The sequence below is a fragment of the Rhinolophus hipposideros genome (assembly GCF_964194185.1).
Source record: "Rhinolophus hipposideros genome assembly, chromosome: X".
NCBI lineage: Eukaryota > Metazoa > Chordata > Mammalia > Chiroptera > Rhinolophidae > Rhinolophus > Rhinolophus hipposideros.
Window position 1 is genome coordinate 58,525,994 of NC_138046.1, and position 6,507 is coordinate 58,532,500.

The 6,507-nt window shown below is 31.5% G+C and overlaps 1 pseudogene across 1 annotated transcript; it reads right to left on the reverse strand.

Moving 5' to 3' along the window:
* Positions 1-5,214: 5,214 nt before the first annotated feature.
* LOC308495297 (charged multivesicular body protein 1B2-like) lies at positions 5,215-5,831 on the reverse strand (annotated as a pseudogene). Its single transcript has one exon. The product of its transcript is annotated as a charged multivesicular body protein 1B2-like (transcript).
* Between the last annotated feature and the right edge of the window lie 676 nt (positions 5,832-6,507).

Here is a 6,507-nt window from a genome sequence, read left to right on the forward strand (position 1 = left end):
GTTGACAATAGCCATCCTATCAGGTGTGAGGTGGTATCTCATTGTGGTTTTGATTTGCATTTCCTTAAAAGCTAGTGAAGTTGAGCATCTTTTCATTTATCTATTGGCTGTTTGTATATCTTCTTGAGAGAAGTGTTTGTTCAGGACCTCTGCCCATTTTTAAATTAGATTGTTTGTTTTCTTATTGAATTGTATGAGTTTTTTTGATATTTTGGACGTTAGCCTCTATTGGAGGTGCTGTTTGCAGATATCTTCTCCCATTTGTTTGATTGCCTCTTTGTTTTGTTGAAGGTTTCTTTTGCTGTGCAAAAGCTTTTTAATGTGACACAGTCCCATTAATTTGTTTTTGCTTTTACTTTCCTTGCATTTGAGGTCAAATTCATAAAGTTCTATCTAAACCTAAGGTTCATAAGTTCAGTACGTCTGCTTTCTTCTATGCAATTTATTGTTTCAGATCTTATGTTTAGGTATTTGATCCATTTTGAGTTAATTTTGGTATATGGTGATAGATAACATTCTAGTTCATTCTTTTACATGCGGCTTTCCAATTCTTCCAGTACCATTTATTGAAGAGGCTTTCTTTTCTCCATTGTATGTTTTTGGTTCCTTTGTCTAAAATTATTTGCCCATATATATGTGGGTTTTTTTCTGGGGTCTCAATTCCGATTTATTGTTCTGTGTGTCTGTTTTTCTGCTAATACCATGCTGTTTTGATTATTGTTGCTTTGTAGTATAATTTGAAATCAGGGGGTGTGATATCTTCAGCCTTGTCCTTTTTTGGGGGGATTGCTTTGACTATTTTTGGTCTTTTGTGATTCCATATAAATCTAATTATATTTTGTTCTATTTTTTAAAAACTGTCATTTGGATTTCAATGGGGATTGCATTAAATCTGTATATTGCTTTAGGTAATATGGACATTATATATTTCTTTTTTTATTTTAATTTTATTCGAGAACAGTGTGTTTCTCCAGGGCCCACCCACTACAAGTCGCCGTCCTTCAATCTAGTTGTGGAAGGTGCAGCTCAGCTCCAAATCCAGTTGCTGGTTTCAATCTTTAGTTGCAGGGGATGCAGCTTACCATCCCACATGGAAATCGAATCGGCAACCTTGTTGTTGAGAGCTCATGCTCTAATCAACTGAGCCACCTGGCTGCCCCTATATATTTCTTATTTAGTTTTTTTATTTATTAAATTTATTGAGGTGACATTGGTTAGTAAAATTATATAGGTTTCAAGTACACATTTCTTTAATACAACATCTATATATTGCATTGTGTGTTCACCACCCAGAGTCAGTTCTCCTTCTATCACCATATATTTGACCCCCTTTACCCTCTTCTTCTACCCCTCTCCCCTTAACTATGTATATTCTTCCAATCCATGAACGTGGAATATCTTCTCATTTCTTTGCGTCTTCTTCAATTTTTTTAATAGTGTCTTATAGTTTTCAGTGTATACTTCCTTCAAATTATTAAGTTTATTTATAGTTATTTTATTCTTTCAGTTGCAATTGCAAAAGGAATTGTGTTTTTTTTCTCATTTCTTTTTCTGAAATTTTATTATTTCAGGTAATAAATACATATAGGTATGCAATGGGCTTGTGTATATTGATTTTGTATCCTGCCACTTTATTATATTTGTTTATTGTGTGTAATATTTTTTTTTTTTTTGGTGAAGTCTTTAGGATTTTTCTATATAAGGAATTGTCCTCTGCAAAAAGTGACAATTTGACTTCTTCATTCCAAATTTGAATGCCTTTTATTTCTTTCTCTTGCCTGATTGCTTTGGCTGTGTCTTCCAGTACTACATTGAATAATTGTGATGAGAGTGGGCATCTTTGTCTTGTTCATGATTTTAGAGGAAAAGCTTTCTGTTTGTCATCATTATGATATTAGCTAAGGGTTTGTCATACATGGTCTTTATTACGTTGAGGTACTTTCCCTTCTATACCCATTTTATTAAGTGTTTTATTGATTAAATAGATGTCGTATCTTGTCAAATCCTTGTTCTGCATCTATTGATATGATCATACAATATAATTTTTTAATTTATTTTGCTAATGTTGTTTATTACATTATTGAATTGCATATGTTGACTCATCCTTGCACCCTTGGATGAACCTCCCTTAATCATGATGTGTTATCTTTTTAATGTTGTATTCAACTTGCTAGTATTTTGTTTAAGATTTTTGTATTAGTATTCATCAGAGATATTCGTCTGTAGTTTTCTTTATTTTTGTGTTATCCTTGTCAGGATTTGGTATCAGGGTCATGTTTGCCTCATAAACTGAATTAGGAAGTGTTGCCTCTTCTTCAATTTTTTGAAAGAATTTGAGAATGATAAATATTAAATCTTCCTTGAACGTTTGGTAGAATTCACTATTAAAGCCATTGGGTCCTGAAGTTTTACTCTTTGGGAAATTTTGAAAGATTGTGTCAATTTCCTTACTGTTGTCAGTCTATTTAGGTTATCCAGTTTTTAGTGACTCAGTCTAAGAAGGTTATACATGTATATTTCTAAGAATTTGTCCATTTCTTCTAAGTTATTGAATTTGGTGGCATATAGTCTTTAATAGTATTCTTGTGTGATCCTTTGTATTTCTATGGCATGTGTCATAACTTCTCTTTCATTTCTTATTTTGTTTGAGTCTTTTCCATTTTTTCCTTAGTGAGGCTAGGCAGAGGTTTGTGCAATTTTACTAATCTTTTCAAAGAACCAGCTTTTTGTTGCATTATTTTTTTCTATTGTCTTTTTGTTCCCTGTTTCATTAAATTTTACTCTAATTTGTATTATTTCGTTCCTTCTGCTGACTTTGGGTTTCATTTGTTCTTTACCAAGTTCTTTTAGATGTAATTTTAGGTTGTTTATTTAGGATTTTACTTGTTTTTGAGGTAGGCCTGTAACGATATAACCCCTCTGATTACTGCTTTTGCTGCCTCCAAAGTTCTAATATGGTGTATTGTCATTCTCATTTGTCTCTATGTACCTTTTGATCTTTCCTTGTCTATAGTCATACCACCACCTTGAATACACCCGATCTCTTCTGTCTATTTTATTTTGCTTGAGTTTTGGTACTTTGTACTTCTCAAGCAATTGGTTCATTTCTTCTAAGTTGTTGAATTTATGAGTATAAAATTGTTTGTAGTATTACTTGATTATCTTTTTAATGGCTGCAGGATCTTCAATGGTATTTCCCCTGTCTCATTCTTTGCATTGTTAATTTATGTCTTTTCTCTCTCTCTTTTGTGTTTTTTTTAGTCTTGCTAGAAGTTAATCACATCTATTGATTTTTTTTGAAGACGCAGTTATTTGTTTTCTTTATCTTTTCCTATTATTTTCCTGTTTTAATTTTATTGATTTCCATTCTTTATTATTTCCTTACTTTTGTTTGCTTTGGGTTTATTTTGCTATTTTTTGTTGTTGTTTCTCAATATAAGATCACAGATTATGTATTGGATATATTCCTCTTTTCTAATGTAAGAATTTAGTAGTATAAATTTCCCTGTTAGAACTGTTTTAGAGGCATCTCACATATGTTGATATATTAGATTTTTATTGTTATTCATTTCTATGTATTCTTTTTATTTCATTGAAACTTCCTCTTTGGTCAACAGATTAATTAAAAGTCTGTTTTTAACTTTACAAATCTTTGCAGATTTGCTTATTATTGTCTTAATTTGATTTCACTTTGGTTATAGAACACACTGTATGATTTCAATTATTTTAAATTTGCTGAATTTCTTTTCTATAGTCCACGATATGGACTACCTTTGTGAATGTTCTGTGGGCAATGGAAAAAAATGTCTATTTTAGTGTTCTTGGGTGCAGCATTCTACATACATCTGATAGATCTTGTTTGTTAATTGTCTTGTTCATTTATTTTTATTTTTACTCATTTTCTATATAGTTGTTCTATCAATTGCAGAGAGTGGAATATTGATGTGCATAATCATAATTCTGTGTTTGTCTATTTCTCATTTCATCTCTTTCAGTTTTAGTTTCATGCATTTTGATTCATGTATTTGTGTTGTTCACTGGGCACACAATTAGAATGGCTACATCTTCATGGTGGATTGATCTTTTATTAAGTGACCTTCCTCTTTGTCTCTAATTATTCTCTTTTGCTAATGTCTACTTTGTCTGATAGCATACTCTTACTTTTTATTAATGTTTGCATCATGGTAACTATTTTTTAGTCCTTTTGCTTTAAATCTATTTATTTCATTGTAGTTGAAGTGAGTTTTTTTGTAAAAGATTATGTTTTGTTTTGTTTTTGTTTATCGACTTTGCTAATTTATTTTAACTGGTACATTTAAATCATTTACATGTAATGTGATTATTGATTTATTAGGGCTCAAAGATGTCAGTTGATTGCTTGATTTTTACTTTACTTTTTTAAAATTAAAGTTTATTGGGGTGACAATTGTTAGTAAAGTTACATAAATTTTAGGTGTGCAATTCTGTACTTTACTTTTCAATTGTTTCTTTAGTTTTCTTTTCTTGCCTTCCTATGGGTTGCATGAACATTTTTCAATGTTTTATGCAGAGTGTTTCAGAGTAGTTTTATGTGGTTTTCTAGATGGTTATCCTCATTAGTATGACATATATACGTCACTCGTCATGATCTACCAGTACTGACATTTTACCACTTTGTGTGATGTATGTAAACCTTACTTCTATTTATGTACTTTGACCCTCTCCAATTTTGAAATTAATTTGTCTTAAATATTTCCTCCAAATAGACTGAGCACCATAACAGATGGTGTAAAATTTCTGTTTCAAACATTCCATATATTTAAGAAAATCATGAAAATAATAGTTTATTACACTTAGTTCTACTTTTACCCAAACCAATATTATTATTTTTTTCAGTATAAAGTACTTTATTTCTGTAGTATTTTTGTGCTAGATTTTTGATGTGATTTTTGAGAAAGATGTTTCATATACAAGCTAAGACATTTACAAATAAAAATGTCCCTACACTTTTCAACATAATATACAAAACTGTAAAATCTGTCAAGGTAGAAACTCTCTGGAATTTCTTAAAGTATTGGAAAGTACATCATGGCAAAAGAAAGCATTATACATAAATAGTGTTTAAGCATTCTGTAATACGTGGTGTTCTTAGTGTAATTGAAGTTCAACTTATCTATATATACACAAAATATTTCAGAAAGCTGGTGACGTAAACAAAAGGACCAGTTCTTTAAATTACACTTGATCACGTAGGCGAGTAAGTTTCTGTGGTAGTTTATCTTCTTCCATGGAAGCAAATTGTGCCAACAGATCCTGTCTGACCCTGTGGTAGTTCCATATTGAAATCAAGGTCAACTTCATCTGCCATTTCCTGAAGCAGCATATCCACTTGGTTTTATGGTGTTGTTAGGGTTGTTGCTACTCATTGTGTCTTCCATTTGTTGTGTTTGAACATCAAGTGTTTCAAATTGGTCTTCAAATTTGTCCATCAGGACAGAAATCTTTTCAAGGCTCACACACCTCAATGTAACATCCATAAACTTAACTACATCTTCCATGGACTTGGTTACCTTACCCATTGTTACTGCAGTTTAAACTCTGGCTGCCATAACATCAACCCTAGCACTCATTCTCAAGAAATTAACTGCTTGGCTCTTCTGGCAGATTACATTTGTAGCATGTATCTTGCAAATTCTGTATTTGCCTTTATGAATGGCTTTTTAATCTTGACCTTTTCAGCCTTTTGTTCTTCATCACATATCTTGGTATTCCTATTATTATTATTATTATTATTATTATTATTATTTTGCTGCAAACTTCAAGTTAAATAGGTGTTTCTCCATATTCCACATGGTTCCACGACTTTTCTTGGGAGGTGACATCCAGGGACAGTGGCACGGGTTTGACGGGAGAACTTTCTGAGTACCTTCTTAGTCCTCACCTGTAGCCACCAGACTCCTTGGTTTGCGATCCCACTTCTTGTTTTTACCAATATTATTTTTTGTTTTCTGATGTTGCAGGCCTTTTTCTGTTATCATTTCCTTTTCGTTAAGATAATTTAATTCAGCCATTCTTTAAGGATTGACTTGCTGCCAACAAATCACTAGTTTTTCTTCACTTCAGAATATCTCTGTTTCAAATCCTTCTTTTCTTAAGGATTTTTTGTTTGTTTGTTTTTGTTTGTTTTTTTGCTAGATATAGAATTTATGGTTGGCAGAACTTTTCTTCTAGTACTACTTGAAAAATAGTATGTTACCGCCTTCTCATTACCATAGTTTCCAATGAAAAAACCCACTGCCATTTGAATTAGTGTTCCTCTGAAAGTAATATTTTGTTTTTCTCAATTACTTTTAAGGTTTTTTTTGTTTGTTTGCTTTTAGTTTTCAAAAGTTCAAACATGGTGTGTATTGGCATGGATTTCTTTTTGGCTTTGATCTTGAATTTATTCAATTTCTTGAATATGAAGCTTTTTATTTTTGCTTGTATTACCTTTCCCTATATAATTTCCTCAAATATATTTTTCAGATA